The 17,210-nt window shown below is 44.3% G+C and overlaps 1 long non-coding RNA gene across 5 annotated transcripts; it reads left to right on the forward strand.

Annotated features, from left to right (window-relative positions):
- The first annotated feature begins 7,710 nt into the window (after positions 1–7,710).
- LOC309373828 lies at positions 7,711–14,173 on the forward strand. 5 transcript variants are annotated; one of them, XR_014170199.1, is made up of 3 exons: positions 7,711–8,565; positions 9,641–9,749; positions 13,255–14,173. It is a non-coding gene; the product is annotated as an uncharacterized lncRNA (long non-coding RNA). The 5 variants fall into 5 exon arrangements; XR_014170200.1 differs by having other exon boundaries at positions 7,711–8,231; XR_014170201.1 differs by lacking the exon at positions 7,711–8,565 and adding an exon at positions 9,142–9,395.
- The last annotated feature ends 3,037 nt before the right edge of the window (positions 14,174–17,210 follow it).

The raw sequence follows: 17,210 nt of genomic DNA on the forward strand, positions 1-17,210 counted from the left end.
ACACGCACGCACGCGCGCACAGACACGCGCACCGGGTTTGGTTCCTCTCTCTCTCCTCACCCCCTCCGCGCGCGCGCACCCACCCACCCCTCCCTCCTTACCTTTTTTTTCCTTCTCCCCCCCCCCCCCAATTATTTCACCCAAAGCTCATCAACTTCAAGAGATGCCTCCTTTCGCCCTTAGGGGGCGGTCCCGAGCCAAGGTTTTAAATATCCGCTTTGCGCGTTTCAAGACGGAGTCTTGTTTTGGAAGGCGCGTAAACATGCCCATCCAGCTTCCAACCCCCACGTGAAGGGATGGATCCCGCGGTGGGGAGGAACAGCAAGGGCAGATCTCTCTGCTGGTGGATTCTGACTCCTTTCCTAAGAGATCTTGCAAGCCTTCAGAGGTGATTTGTGCTTCGCTTCCCCTGCCGCTTTGTATTATTACTAATATTATTGTGGTTTTTACGCACGGGGCGGAGCGCAAGCGGTCGTCGTTGTTGGCATTCTGGCACCGCGCGGCTGGATGGGGAATGGGAGAGACGCGCGCCAGCAGAACGGGCTTCTTCTGCGCGCTCTGGGCTTCCTCGAAGGAACGGCAGCTTGTGGCCAAGGGATGGCAAACGCGGATGGCGAAGGGATGAGGAGAGGACCACCCCGGGGAGGCTTCCGCGCAGGGGTGCGCGGCGTGCTGCGTTGGGTTGCAGGAGGGCCGGAATGCTTGCCTTTAAAAGTGCCACCTGCTTGGGACATCGAGGAAAACCTTCCTCTGGTGATGGGACGGTTGTGAGACAACGGAGAGGAGAGGGCTGCGTTTTAATCTCGAAAGTATGGAGGCAACTCTACTCGAAAGAGTGTGGGAAAAGGATGCTTAGAAACTGGAGTATGGACGTGTTGTAAGGGCAGGCAGGATACTTCGCCATGCACGAAAAATGTGTATAAAATGTCTGAGATATAAGCAACCGCTTATTAAACCAGCTACAAATTGTCTCCACTCTCCAAATATTCTGCAAGCTGGCGACCGCCCCCTCCTTCAGTGAGCAACGTGAAAGCAACGATTTTGTGTGTTTTTTTCTATCACAGAGCAAGCAGTCCGTGCGTTTAGCATGCTGCTAAACAGATTTTTTTTTATTGGCGCGGGGTTTGTATTTGTAGTTCTGTAGCGCCCTCTGCTATTTAAATGACTGTATAGCAGGACATACTTTTAATGATTTTTTTAAAAGTTAAAATAATGGGGCATTAAACTTTGCATATTTTATTGAAGAATATTCAGAAATGAAAGTGAAGCCGTCCACAAAGTATATGCCAATCTGAAAAATTGCTTAGAATAGGCAGATCTATTGCCACATGACATTGGCTAAACAATTTCAAACACTTCAGCATAAAGATACAAGCCAAAATCTTGCTTTTCAAAATATTTTTAGAAAATATACATATATGGTAATGTATTGTTGCTTTTGGTTCATTATGAAAAGTACAGCACAAAACTGTGCCTGCAAATTGAAGAGCAGGAATTCTATACAATTGAATTAAATTAACCTGAAGTTGATAAAAGTAATTTGTACTAAGAATTTTGTCTAAGGCACCTGTTTCATTGCTGATATATATTACACCAAAGCATGGTTTCATGCATGGCACCAAAAACACTTGCATTTCCTTCATCTGTAATGTGAATGTAAATTTGCCTAGAATGTATATTGAATTTTAAACGGCATTTCCCCCTCTCTCCTGCACTGATTTTCACACATATCCACAGCAACAATATGAGAGGCTCAAAAGTGCTTTGTTTGCTCCGAAGCAAGTTCCATTTAGTTCAATGAGATGTACTCCCTAGTAAGTGTGCTTAGCAGCCTATTCATGTTTTACTGGAAGAAAGTCCTATTGTGTTCAACGGGACTTACTCCCAGGTAAGGTTTGCAGCATCAGTGATGTGCGCAACACACCCTAGCGTAATTTCTTCTGAAATCAGTGGAAATTACTCCAGTGGCTTCTGCCAGTGGGCTAGGATGAAAGTTTGCAACTTTCATGGATCGAGTATATATTATACTGGATCCAACTTTCATGGATCCAGTATAAAAAATATAAGGCACTGAGGAAGGAGACAAAACACTGCATAGCACAGCTACATCAGAATGGTAAATGGGTCCTTTCAAATTCAAAGACTTAATATTCACATATTCTGTTCTATACCATAAAGCTTGTCAGGAATGCTCATCCAGTATTTACTTAAGCTTTGGTAAAGGGAATTAGTATAGAAAGCTAAACAGGTAATCAAAAATACAGACTATTGGACCTCCTTCCCGTGACTTCTGGTAAAGGGGAAAAAATAATACGTAGAATTCATTGTTTCAGTGTACAGAGCTGCATGGCTGCAGAAGCAACAAGCCTGTTAAAATTATTTACATATAAATCACCACCAACCATATTAGAACATACGGAAGTAGCTTGTATGATCGAGAAGAAAAAATGCACTGGAGAATGCAGTCCTGTTTTCTTGGAGAGAGCAATAGAAAAAACTATTAATTTCTCATTTGTAGTAAGCATGCTAGACAAATTCCGGCTGCCGAGAGCTATGCCAATAAAACAAGGTTCACCTAGTGTGGTATCTAATTTCTTCTGAAATTATGAGTCGGCATTCTGAAGAAATGCACACAAGCAAAGTTCCTCCATTAATACACCCCCATTCAAATATCCAATGAATCCGACTCTTTATTTTAGAGTTTGCCATGCCACATCATTCCCCAAAACGCACACGTACTAAGTAACTGGCTCCGTTTTCCTGATGGAGACAGCAAGCCCAGCAGGCAGCGTGATTGGAATATAGATCTACTCATTGCTATGGAAACAAGAGACAAAGCCTGCATGAGGATTAAGAAATGCAAATCCACTAGAATGTGGTTTGTGCCTTTCTATTAAGCTGTCCCTGCACAGGCTATAAAAGACCTATAATATATTTATGTACGACTAAGTGACTGGTATGAATTGATAAAACCGTTAACTCCAGTATTCAAATTATTGTAAATCAGTGCTAAATGTCATTTATTTGTTTCTCCTTGACACCAATGTACAGTTAACTACCTTGTAAAAATCCATTCAGAAGTGTCCTAAGCATGAATAGCTAACACATTTATGCATTAGCCTTCTAAATATATTTGTGAAAAGATTTTTCTGCGGCCTTAGCTACTACATTTCCACTGAAAAAGCAGTATTTCCCCCTTGGAAAGCTGGCAGCATTTTGACGTGTTTCCTGGACTCTAGACTATGCTACCCCATTTATCCAGAGTGTTTTGAGGAGTGTGGTCTATGGCTGCAAACCTATACCACTTACCTTTCCCGGACAAGATTCTGGAGCGAATGGTTGCAGACCAGATCAAGGTGCTTGGGAAGAAACTCATTTTCTGCATCCATTTCAATAGGTATAGGCCCGGCACAGAAATTGCTTTGGTCGTCCTGTATGATGACCTCTGTCGAGAGGGAGACAAGGGAAACCTGTCCCTGTCAATTCTTCTCGACCTCTCAGCGGCTTTTGATACCATCAGCCATGTTATCCTTCTGGAGCGACTCTCAGAACTAAGTGTGGGTGGCACTACTTTGCCGTGCTTCCAGTCCTACTTGGATGGTTGCTCCCAGAGGGTGTTACTTGGGGAGTGCTTTTCATCCCCTTGGAATCTTCAATGAGGGGTTCCGCAGGACTCAATCCTATCCCCTATGTTGTTTAAAATATGTTGTTGGACTCCAACCCCCATCAGGACCAGACAGCATAGGTGATGGTCAGGGATTATAGGAGTTAAGAGTCTAACAGCAACTGGAAGACCACAGATTCCCCTGTTTTATAGCTGAAGGTCTAATCTAGATTTGCATTTGAGTCAAAATTAGGCCTGCTAATAAGAGCATACTGTTCCACCTCAGGAGATGGTACGGGCCCATAGCTAACCTCATAAGTAGAACTCCAGACAAAGCATAGGATAATCCAACTAAGGTTATCAGGACAGTGGTGTCTCGGGCTACGATAGGAATAACACAGGTCAGCCTGAGCTGTTCCATTTGAATAGGGTGATGCGGGGAACAGCAGATTATGAACACTTCGTGTGTTTTGTGCTCTTGGTAGCACTTGTGTCAACAGAGTCTGCCTAAAATAAGAAACCTTTTTCTTGCCCAGGCTGCTCACCTAACAACTTACCTATTTGCAGCTCATTTGCTGAAATGCCCTCTGTGCACCAGATAACCCCAATATAAACTTAACATTGGATTGTGATGTAATCTGGCACCCCTGTCTTGAATTATTATGCCAAGATGGGGAAAGTTAAAATTGGCATTGCTAGGCAAAATTTCAGTGATAAAAATGAATGTTTTGCCTAGAATGATATTTTTATTTCAAATAATACCTCTTGCGACTGATTCACTATTTAAAGAATGGCAAAATGGGTTTATCTAGGTGTTATGGCAATGAAAAAAGCACAAGTTAAAATGAAAGTACTGTACTGCAAGATGTAAAGCAAAGGGGAGGATTTGAACTGCCTGATTAGAAATTGTATTTTGCCACCTATTGCTTAGCCAGAGCATTCCTACATCCCAGTCTTCCTGAATTCTGGGTGAACTAGAATAATTCCAGAACAAAAATTCCAGAACAGCAGCACATGTGCTTTACTACAGCTTTACGTTTCCGAAGTTCATTCCTTTGCATACACATACCAGTGTGCTCTGCAGTTTAAGCTGGACGCAGCTCAACATGGGCTTCCTCCATGACATTTCCTTATCTTTCTAGGGCACAAATGAGTTGGGAGAACTAACACTGTTGCTCCCTCAGTCTTAGAGTGCAACAAGGTGGAGGTGGGGGAATTCATGACTGAATAAATAGGTATGATATTGCTTTAAATGTTTGGTGCAGATGGGGCCTAAAACCACCAGAAGATTAATATCTGGGGTAGAGAGTGGAAGGCAGAGGGCAAGGAAGACCTTACACAGGAATGGACAGATTATGAAGTTAATAGAATAAAAGAATCATAGAGCTAGAATGGAAGAGAGGGTCATCTAGTTCAACATCTTGCAATGCAGGGGCTCAAAGCCATGACCCTGACCTGAAAATGAAAGCCAAGGTAGGAACTGGGGAAAGCCAGAAGTGAAGTTGAATGAAATGACAAAGCAAAGAGTTGGGCTCAACGCAAGAAATAAAACTGGGAGCAAAGCAAAGAGGACTTCCAGACCAGCGTTAGTCTTGGGTGGGATTCAGCCACATCCCAGCAAATCCCTGTTGTGCAGTCAAGGTGATTGGGAGGCCTTGAACAACAAACCCACTCCTCCCAAAAGAATGGACTTTTTACAAAATTTTCCCCCCTCTGGGGAAAGCTGATTGTTTTCCAGGACTTCTGCATCTTTACAATATGCAGTTGGAAAGAACAGAGAGCTGGAGAAGCCTGTCCTTGTCGTCCAGTAATCTCCTACCATAGTTAGATACGCCTAGGAATAGAAACAACGCATTGGAATGAAAATGGTAAGATGCTTATGGAGAAGGCAGAGATACCTTCTGTTTAAAACAGAAGACTAAATAAGACTCTGCTCACAAGGTGACCAGAGCCCTAATACAGTGGGCACAGGGGGGAACTGGAACCTACATTGGGACACTTTTAATAAGCAGCCATATATTAGCTGGCCTTGCATTACTAGGGATGATGGAGTTTTGTCACAAATCCCAATATACTATGGGGTTTGTGAGGGTGTTTTGTGACAGGGCTGAGGTAAGTTTGTGATGGCCATTTGTGAGTGGGCTGAGGTGGGGTTTGTGATGGCCCTTTGTGAGTGGGCTGAGGTGGGGTTTGTGATGGTGTTTTGTGAGTGGGCTGAGGTGGGGTTTGTGATGGCCCTTTGTGAGTGGGCTGTGGTGGTATTTGTGATGGTACTTTGTGAGTGTGCTCAGGTGGGGTTTGTGATGGCCCTTTGTGAGTCTGCTGAGGTGGCGTTTGTGATGGTGCTTTGTGGGACTGCTGAGGTGGCGTTTGTGATGGTGCTTTGTGGGACGGCTGAGGTGGGGTTTGTGATGGCCCTTTGTGAGTGGGCTCAGGTGGGGTTTGTGACTCAAACCCTTAGGATGAGTCCCCAGTAGCATTTCATCTTTCAGCCTTGTAGATGTTAGCAGTTATGGAAGTGGACAACAGCCCTTTAAAGAACACAGCCAGCTCCTTCGCAAAGGCAGGGCTAATTGCAGGGCAGGGTTTGCCAACCTCAACCTCTTTGCTGAGACAACATCCACCCATTAACCACAATCAAGAGAAAACTGTAGCCACTGGAGGTCACAGGACCTGTCCATGGTCCTGATAGGGCTTGCCTAAATCTGGGTGTATTTTTATTTTTATTTATTTCTTAAGATCTATACACCACTTGATTGCCACAAAAGCTCAAAGCAGCTTACAAAAAGAGTAAAACCATAAAATCATCTAAAAAAGGGAAAACAACTATTGAAAACATTGAAAAATAAATAAGATCACTGATGGGCAGGGAGCAAATTAAAATGTATGTCAAGATTCTACATTTATGGATGTTTTTAGCAGGCACCAAAAAGAGTAGAATGAAGGTACCTGCTTGGGAGTTCCAACTGAAAATATCAATTTCTTACAAATGTGGATCAATTATTATGTGGCACTTGTAACAGTGCCAGTTCCACAGATCCAAGCAGTTGCATGGGCATATATAAGATAAGGAAATCTCACAAGTAAACTAGGGACAAGCTGTTAAGGGCTTTATATACTAACATGTATATTTATGCCAGGCAGAAAACCAGCTGGCTAAGGACTTTGGCAGATGTTTATCCTCCTGGACAAGGGCCCCCCTGATTTATAGCAGGAGCCAAAATTCTCAAAGTTGTAAAAGGGAATTATAGGCTGGGAGCAAAGGTTACACTGACCCCACATATTACAGAATACAATCAAGCTGCAAAAACACTAATTAAGAGTTAGTAAATAGTAGGTTGTATTGTTTAACAGAAAATAATACCATGTGCCTCCCATTAGGCTTTAGCCACATTTTCCTAAAGTCAAAGGGCAAGAGCTAATGGGAAAAGCAGCTGGCCGGAAAAGGGGGGTGTAAACTGAAGAGTTTTACTTTGAAAATGCCTTTTCTTCTAAAAAGCTATCTATGTTAATGTATGAGATTTGTTGGCTTAAATGTAATTATGCAAAGGATTTAGAAAGTAAGAAATGTTAGATTCTTATGTTAGATTCTTATTTCATTGATGGTGTGTGAGAATGTGAACCCAAGATCTCTGTTTAAGAAAAATATAAGACCGTGAGCCATCTGTTTTACCCATCTATTTTGGAATGGAGGGGCAACAAGGGCAAAAGGTGATCTGGTAATTAAGGTGCCTTGTTGAGGCAAATGTAAGATATATGGCTACTTGTCTGCCATTTATGGATAGAAGGAAATATAGCTCCTTTTCTCCCATAAAAGGTAATAGGAAATGGGTGTATCTTTTATGATTGGTTCTAGCAAACAGCCAATAGGAATTTCAACCAGGCTGATTGGACAGAGGCAGCCAAAGGAGGAGCAAGGGGGCTGGGCTGAGGAAATATAAGTGCTGACCATCAGGGCTGGAGTGGGCAGAGCTTTGGTAACCATATACCACTGTGCCTATCATTTATTTGTCTGACAAATAAATTATTATTTTAATTTCTCTATTTCTGCGTTGAATATTTCATTCCAGCTAAGCGTTAACCACAAGCAGGGTCCTACAGTAATGAGTTAAAGGGTGGCTGGATGCATGAACAAGGAACTGGCCAGGCTCCTCAGGGCAGGCTCTCATAAATTAACACGTGTCTGCCACAGGGCAAGGCCCAGGCTGCGAGACTAGAGCAGGCCAGAAACAAGAGAGAATGAAATGACATGAATGCTAGCAAGCCAATGCACAGGGCTATAAATGGCAGGTAGACAAATCCAATTTGCAAGGGGGCACCCCAGAGGTCATCCAGACCAACCCCCGGTCCCACAGAGGGCCCAGCAAAAAAATGGGCAAATACCATGCGCCGGGAATAGCACCCCAACAGCGGCTGCCCTGGAACAAAGGGAGGCTTCACTAGGCCACAGCCCTCTCGCTGCAATCCAGAATCTGCAAGGGAACAATTGGAGGCTTCACTAGGCCTCAGTAGGCCACAGACCCCCCACTGCAATCCAGCGGCTGGCAGGGAACAAAGGAAGGCCTCAATAGGCTTTGCTAGGCTGCAGGCCCCCGAACAATGGAAGGCCTAACAGGCCTCACCAGCAGTAAGCAACAGGAAGGGGGGGAATTAATAACAAAGAGCTGTCAAGGCAGCTTGGCTCCATGGAAGGAAGTATGATAGGGGAGAAGGAAACGTGGAAAAGGAAATGGGGCCCCAAGTACTCGCCACTCTGTGCCACTCTGGTTATTGTTGGCTCCACCCCCTATTTATAAAAATGGGGCTGGCCCCACCTCCCAGCAAGAAACTTGATTACTGAGGTTGGGCATAAACCCCTAAAAATTAACACTGAAAGGCAAGCCAGCCCCTGTTTGCCAGTAAGCCCCCTGGGAACTGTAGCACCATGCATGATCCCGCAAAGGGCACCCACAATGTAAAGTGTGAGTGCTCATTTTGCATACGTAGCCTGGCCGGCGAACTTCCTTGTTAAGATTGGGAAAGTGCAAAGGATTTCCTTTTGCACAAGTCCTCCCTCCAGGCATCTATCCCAAACCCTCCCCAAATCTGTTCCAAAGGGTTGGAGCAACATATCTAGGGGAAGTCCCACTGCACAAGCAGAAATCCTTGTACTGAGACAATGGTTTAATTGGATACTACTCATTATTTCTCCCCCATCCCCATTCATAATTCAATGGCAGAGCACGTGGCTTTGCATTTTAGTCCCTGGCATCGCCAACACCTGAAACCCTGGAGAGCTGCTGCCAGTCAGTGCCATAGCTGTCAACTTACAGATTTGAAAATAAGGGACCAGCAGCCTCGAAAATAAGGGATCAGCAGCCAAAATAAGGGGTTTTCTGGGCACAGGTATGTTCAACTTCTGAGCCCCTCTGAGCCAAAGGCAGAAAGCCCAGCCAGCAGCCAAATGAAGCCTCATCAATAAGGGACAGCAGCGGGACATGGCGCTGGGATAAGGGACTGTCCCGCCAAATAAGAGACACTTGACAGCTATGGTCAGTGCAGACAGCACTAAGTTAGATGGACCAACAACAGCTTTCTATTTTGCTAACCATGGAGGTTTTTTATCAGCCTCCTGAGCCTAAATCAAGTGTCATTTCAGATAACAAACACACAACAGTATAGGATTCTATAGCAAGAGCAGTGGCAGTGGTAGATAGTGGCTAGATGTGGTTGAGGGAAATGCGTTATGGAAAGAGTTGATGTGGTGTGGAATCCTAGGATGTCACCACAGCAGGCAGTTCTTTTCAGTTAGGTCTGTTATCAAGTGCAGAGAGTAAGAGAGGGAGTTTTACTGTGTGTTTTATACAGCTATGTGCCTCATAATAAGTAGGTAAAATCTCGTAAGTCTGCCAGTTTCTTTTGTGTGTGTGTGTGTGTGTGTGTGTGTATTTTCAGTACTTTTTTCTGGGGGGAACGCAGAGGTACTCACACCCCTAAACATTTTGTGAATCAAACGGAAGAAACTAAAAATTTTAAACATTTTATTTTCTTCTCTAGCATGGTGAATCCTCAATTCTGTTGCTACCCCCGATGGCGGCCTCATTTCCTGAGTCTCAGACTGAACAAGCATTTAATGTGTGAAGTAGAAGTTGGAATCTAGCATGAGGTAGTGCATGTTCTTTGTACTTTTGTCCATTTACTGTATTTATTTCCCCCAATTTCAACTATAAAATGGTGATTTCCTTGAGTCAAAATGAGAGTACCCCTAAACATCCCCCCCCCCGAAAACAAGCACTGTATGTTTTATCGTACCAAAGAAAGTTATGTGTTATGTTTAAACTCCTGGGGCAGCTTCTGCACATATAAATACCGCAACATGTGCTCTCTTGAAGAGAAGCACATTCCTCAGAATAGTGGTCTCAAATCTCAAATCTAAAGTTTGATCATCAAAGGCACTGATGGAAACAATGGCCAGGTGCCTTGTGAAACGCCCTGTGAGACACGAAGGAAGGCAGAGTAAGTCTCAGTGCAGCTTTGCCATTCCTTCTGGTGACCCCAGGCAGACAGTTGAAACTGCTGGTGAAGGTGGCAAGGTCATGTCTACACCATACATTTAAGGTGCTATTATGCCACTTTAAATTGCCCTGGCTTCCTCCCCCAAAGAATCCTGGGAACTGTAGTTTGTTAAAGGTGTTGAAAGTTGTTAGGAGATCCCTCACAGAGCTACCATTTGTAGGCTGATCCATATTTCTTTCAGACTGATTGACATGCAACTATCTGAGTCTGAAATTAGAGGGGGAAAGATGTTGGGCACCCTCACCTTCTAATAGGAGTGCTCTTGGTAAGGTTTCCAGTCAGGGTGACCCCCTCCTTCCTCCATGTTTTCCACTTCCCCACCCTAATTAATTATAAGTATTCCCTGGGTAATGAGCATATCCAGTTCTTATGGCACCAGCTTTTGTGTTTGTACATTTCCCCCATTGCCTTTAGATTTTCTTCTTTCTCCATGGCTCTTTCTTAGCTAAAATCCTAACATTAGAGGGAAGGATGGTGCCCTTTTGCAGCCCTTCTCAACCTTGGGTCCCCAGATGTTGTAGGTCTACAACTCCCACCAACCCTGACCTGGTCCTTCTAGTTAGGGATGATGGGAGTTGTAGTCCAACAACATTGGGGACCCAAAGTTGAGAAAGGCTGTCCTATTGCATTTAATCTGACATCATGCAGGTAATATCATTCCTTCCACCTCCCGGAGGCCCCTTTGCTGAAAGGAACAGAGCATCAACAATAGCAAGCCTTGAGGTGTCCTTCTTGTCATACCAGGGGCTGTGATCAATCCATTGCCTAAGGAATACTATAGAAGGCTAGGCTCCGTCTACCTCCTTGGCAGACATATTTAAGTCATCTAGGAAGAATATTGATGCATTTATCTTCCAAAGACAAAAAATAACTCCCTCTACCCCTCTCCCTCTCCCCATCAACACAAGCAAGCAAAGAAAGGGAGAGGATGAGAATGAGTTAGAGTGTTAGGCCAGAGGAGACCAGGGTTATCAAATCCCCACTGAGTTCTAAAACTTACTGGGTGACCACGTTCCCATTGCACCAGGGAGAAAGGGAGCCGATCAGATCCGGCTAATTACAGGCCAATTAGCCTCCTAAGTATCATTAGCAAATTGTACGCTGCCCACCTATGCGATAAATTAGTGGACTGGTTGGAACAAAACCACATTCTTTCAGAAGCACAGGCGGGTTTTAGGGCAAATCGGTCAACCTTAGACCAGGCCTTTGTTCTCCAACATCTTGCGGAGAAATATACATCAAGAAAAGGAGGTTCCCTATACGTGGCCTTTATAGATTTCAAATCTGCTTTTGATTTAATACCGAGGGACAGGCTTTGGGGAAAGCTAAGCGCCGCAAATATAAACAAACACCTACTGTATCTCATCCACAGTCTATATGAAAATACACGGATCCGGGTAAGGTGTGACCGACAGGGCCACCTATCCAAGGAAATCCAAATCCATCAGGGGGTTAGGCAAGGGTGTGTCCTTGCGCCTACTTTATTTAATTTCTATATCAACTCGCTAGTAGGAAATATGGAGAAAGAAAATGCCCATCCCCCCCAAATTGGCTGGTACGCGCCTCCCAGTCCTTTTATATGCGGATGACACAGTTTTAATTTCTTTTTCTTGTGTTGGATTAAGAAAACTTTTGAGAGCTTTTACCAAATACTGCAGCATCAAACAACTAACAATTAACTACAACAAATCCAAAGTCATGGTGTTCTCTAAAAATAGGAGGAGGCACACATGGAGAATAGACAATCGCTCAATAGAACAGGTAGCAACCTTTAAATACCTGGGTGTAACCTTCCAGGAAAGGGGCTCCTGGCGCTTTCAGATTAATAATACTATTGCAAATGCAGAAAGATCTACCAAAGCGTTAATAAGATTCTTTTATGGGAAAGGGGGCCAATACATACCGGCAGCCTCCCAGGTCTTTGCTGCCAAAATACTATCACAATTGTTATATGGATCCCAGATCTGCAGCTTTAAAGACCTTACTCTCTTAGAGGCATTCCAAACTAAGTTTTTCCGCAGCCTGCTGGGGATCCCTTCTTGCGTATCCAACATAGCGGTCCGTTTGGAGGTTGGGCAAATTCCTATCAGCACTCGGATATGGATATTGAAGATCCATTATTGGCTAAAGCTTATTTTCTTCCCGGTTGGGCTGGCACCTTTAACCTTATTAGATACCTACCAATCCAGATGGAAAGCTACACTGCTGGAAAAGCTTAAAGGCTTGGGGATCCCACAGCAGACCCTGATAGCGACAGGCTTCAAGAAAGCTAGGACTACAATCCGCCAGCGTATCTGGGACATAGAATTACAATGCCACATGAGCGAAATGATCAAACATCCAGCAATAAGGGACCAAGGAAGAGGTTTCTCTCCAGCTAACTATCTGTCAGGTCTTCAGGTACCTAAATACAGACGGTCTTTTACCCTCACCAGATTTAACGTTCTTCCTTCTGCCTTACTTTAGGGCAGATTTGAGGGTAAACCATACACAGCACGGGTCTGTCCTTGTGGCTCGTTGGAAGTTGAAACTGCTCCACATGTACTATTACGTTGTCGTCTTTATGAGGATATACGTTTGACTTTTATTACACCTGTTTTGCAAAAGTCCAGGAAAGAATCGGAATACCATAGTTTAGAACTAATGCTAGAGGACAAGAATCCCAAGACTACATTAAATGTAGCTAAATTCTGTGCGTCTGCAATCAATTGCAGGAAACAAGTGGTATCCCATAATGTTCAAACCCCTAAATGTTAATCACAGGGGACATGCTAACAATTAATTTTAATTTTTATATTTAAAGCCTTGTTATATTCATATTGTCCCTTGTATTTCTGATATTTTTTATGATCTGTGGTATTGTGTGTGTTGACGCTGGTCTGTGACCGTATTAATAAATTCATTCTCATTCTCATTGCACCAGGGAGTGCTTTTGACAGGTGGGGAACTGCCACCGAGAGGGCCCTCAATCAATTCCAATGAAGGCACATCCAGTGACAGCACCTGGAATAAGAAAGGAAAGGGTGGTTCTTGGAAAGTTATTGTTTCACTGGACTGTTCATCCTGACAATGTGGTATATTTGATATGATTACAGGAGGAGTGCGAGGGAGAACTTGCCGAGGCAATGCCAGCCCTGGACGCTCCCCTTTCGGCTCTCCATACCCTGAACCTGGCAAATACTTCTTTTGTCAAATCCCTACAGGATCCACCAGGACCTGTCAAGTTGGTCATGGAGAGCGTGAAAGAAAAGCCAGAAAGAAAGCCTGATCCAAGTGGAAGCGGCCACTTCCTTGTTAGTATTTTGTGGGAGGGATTGCAGTGTACACTGGAGATTTCGGATGGTGCAGTTAAAGTGGATTAAAGTGCTCTGTCATCCAGCTTGCTCCTTAAAGTCCAGATATAATCTAACTTCTGCATAAGCAAGCAAATCAAGATGCATGCCCAATAAGTGGTTTGTCAGGTGGAGCTCACTGATCAAGTTGTTGACTATCCCTTCTGTCTAAGAGCAATCTTCACCTGCTCTTCTTTTTTAAATAGATGACCATGTCCATAGTCTGTGGCTCCTGGTCTTTTCCTATTCACTGTGGTGCGGACCATGGTTGGCCCCACCAACTCTTGATTCCAGGTGTAGGTTGGATTTGGCTTAGTATTGGAGGGCTGGCACATGATAGAGTCTGTTTAACAATAGCAGCAACTCCCCATCCCACACACCACTTTCAAATTACACTGCAAAAGTAAAGAAAAAATAAAGCAAACTGTAGGGAAGGCCAGGAATGGATTTTCTGTGAAAACAAATTCCTATGTGGAAAAACTGCAGTCAGAGGCAGGGATGGAAGGCTCTGTCAGTTTCAGTTCTCTTTAAGTTACTCTAAGGCTATCAGAGAGTTCCTATGACTTTCCAGTTTTGTTGAATATGAACTCTCATCATTATATTATAATTATTATTTTAAAATATATATATATATTATTCACATTGTTGCATTTATGACCTTTTTATTGACATGCAATATTTTATGAATACAACCCTACTAAAAGAGAATTATATGAAAATGATGCATTGGTGGTATCTGGTTAAATTAGCAAAAATGTATAGAACAGGATCTAGTAAGTGTTGGAAATGTAAAGAAGCAGGGTATACAAGATGCCATGCTAACAAAGTGATAATTGCTCCTTGGCTATGAGACATAAATGAGCGCTATTACATGACCATCCATGTCTTAGGACAAGCTTACAAGAGATAGACCCTTCTTGGTGGTGAGGCCAAGATGGCAGAACCATTGCTTCCAAAATGGTTACATTCTTAAACGGCTCTACCATCAATAGGTTTCTCCCAATGTGAAAACAAACTCTGCTGAGTTGTAACATAAGAGGCAAAAAGAGAGTTTTCTAGCTACGAAGTCACAGCAACAGCACAATTCCCCCCCGTATTGCCTTCCACCTACTGTGGAATGCGCTGTTTGTACCGCCAAACTTTGCAGTGGGCAATTTTCAGGTCTTGGCACCCTTTTCAAGTGAATCGGACAACTTTGCAGCAGGCAATTTGCAGGGGTTGGGCACCATTTTCAAGTGAATCGGACGTCAGAGTTTTTGGTAAAAACGTGACCCGTGGGTCAGGGCACCGAGGGCTCGTTTTATGGCCTACCATGAAGCGTGGTGTTTTCACCACCCAAATGGACCCTTGCTCTGACCCACTCTCTTGCTCTAGCCAACAAGTGGGAAGTTGTTACTGGCACTGGCCTATCTGAAAGTCTTCAGTGCAACCAGAAGATAGACCTGTGGCATCAATGCCTAGTGGTCATCCCTAGCCCATACTTTGAAAAATACTGTGCTGTATCATTTTCTTGGCTTCTGCAGAGAGCCACTTTGATCCAATGCATGGAATTTTGGACTCGCTTTGAGTATAGCAGGGTTCAAATCCAGGCTCATGTTATGAACCTTCCAGGCTCACTGAATACTGGAAAACCATGGGAAGGAAAATAAGCTTCAATTTATTGCACACTGATCTTTTCTGTCAGTTTTTCCTGAATCACTTCTAGTTCAATGACTTGACCACAAGGTGGAACACTCAGATCACTGAAGCAGATTCAGACTGTGCTTCTCATATGAGGACGAAGCCAATGCTAGAATTCCCATTTCAACATAACTTGCATTCATTTCTCCTCTTCCTAGTTGTGAATACAAAAGAGCTTTCTTCTACAGCTGCCAGATTTGCCAGTTGGCCCTTTCAACTTGAGACACATTTCCAAAAATGCAGAATGCAGTTTTTGCAAGTGAAATCTTTCACTGCCCAGGCACCCCGATATAGAAATAATCCAAATCTAAGAAATGACCAGTTATTCATGCAGTGAATTTTAAAATACCTTGGCTTTTTGGCTGCTTCCTGATTAGTGTCTCCAAGCATTACCGAGTTATCGTTCACCTGCAGTTAAGCGGGAAAGGGAATCACAACTGACATTCTATACTGTTTAGAGTCTGACACTTTTAAACCTAACTCTATAAAAGGAGCCTGGCAAAATCGGACCTAAAACACACCTGCTTTAGTATCCTGCTCTCTCAGTGGCCACACAGGTGCTTATAGGAAGCCCTCAAGGGGATCATGAGCATACTCCTCAATTAAAATTCCAACAAGTGGAATATTGCCTGCAACAGAGGGATATTGGGGGCTGTTTGGACACTGAGCAGTGGTGGCTGGGCAGAAGTAGAGTTGCAAGACTGACTTGGAAGAAAGGAGCAGTGATCTGGGGGAGCCTGTAACAGCCAGGAGATGAGAGTCAGAGGCAGGAGATGATGCAGGATAGAAAATCATCATCATCATCATCATTTATACACCGCCAATCAAACATTAAAAACTCCCCTAAACAGCGCTGCCTTCAGATGTCTTCTAAAAGTCAGATAGGTGTTTATTTCCTTGACATCTGCTGGGAGGGCGTTCAACAGGGTGGGCGCCACTACCGAGAAGGCCCTCTGCCTGGTTCCCTGTAACCTCACTTCTTGCAGTGAGGGAACTGCCAGAAGGCCCTCAGAGCTGGACCTCAGTGTCCGGGCTGAACGATGGGGGTGGAGACGCTCCTTCAGGTATACCGGGCCAAGGTCGTTTAGGATTTTAAAGGTCAACGCCAACACTTTGAATTGTGCTTGGAAACGTACTGGGAGCCAATGTAGGTCTTTCAGGACCGGTGTTGTACGGTCTTGGCGGCCATTCAGAAAGGGAAGAACAGGTGGTGGAGGAGGGAGGGATACGGCAGGCTGTGTTGGGTCAAGGACTTCCACACCTCCTCCTCCTGCTTCTGTCTCCCAGGTCAAGAAGAGGATTGAAGAGGGAGGAGCAGGAAGAGGTTACACTCAGATGGAGTCTGTGCCTGCTTGCACACAGATGAGATAGTGGAGATACATAAGCCGAAGTCCAGGGTGGGACCTCTCCGTTGCAGCAACTGCCTCGACAGCTGCTCACCTAGGAGTAGCCAAGAGACAGAGGACTGATGAGCATGTTATTGTCTTCCACCTGCACCAGTGGCTATGACACAGCTGCTGTGGATCGGACCCTTTTGGGATTCTAGAAATCCTACATTGGATGCCATTCTATGACCCGATTTCAACCGTGCATGTCTGAAAGCTGTTGAAATTGCCCAAATCACTGCTCCTTTGCGCTGGGCTTTCCTGGTGTGGAAAGAGCTTTGAAGCTCTCTGGCTCGCTTCCTAGGCTCTGGGGTGCTCTTGTGAGATCTTACGGGAACTAAGACAGCCCCTTCAAAGTTTTGCGAGAGCACCCCCAGAGCCCACACAGTGAGCAGGACTTGCCCAAAAGCAAGGAGGAGAGCTTAAAAGCTCCCAGCTTGTTTGGTGGGGAGGATTAAGGCCCTCTTAGCATGCCTGCTCTGGAAGAAAAGTTTGCTTGAGCAGGGTAGTTCCAAGGGGGCAGGTTGTGTATACACAATTTTGCATATGTGCACCACCACCAAAGCATAACCCTTGCGCAAGATGCAACCATACTGTATTAAGGGCCATTATGAAATGTCAGTGCTTTCCTTTAAAGCACCAATAAATAACAGC

This window comes from Podarcis melisellensis, assembly GCF_964234715.1.
Source record: "Podarcis melisellensis genome assembly, chromosome: 7".
Lineage (NCBI taxonomy): Eukaryota > Metazoa > Chordata > Lepidosauria > Squamata > Lacertidae > Podarcis > Podarcis melisellensis.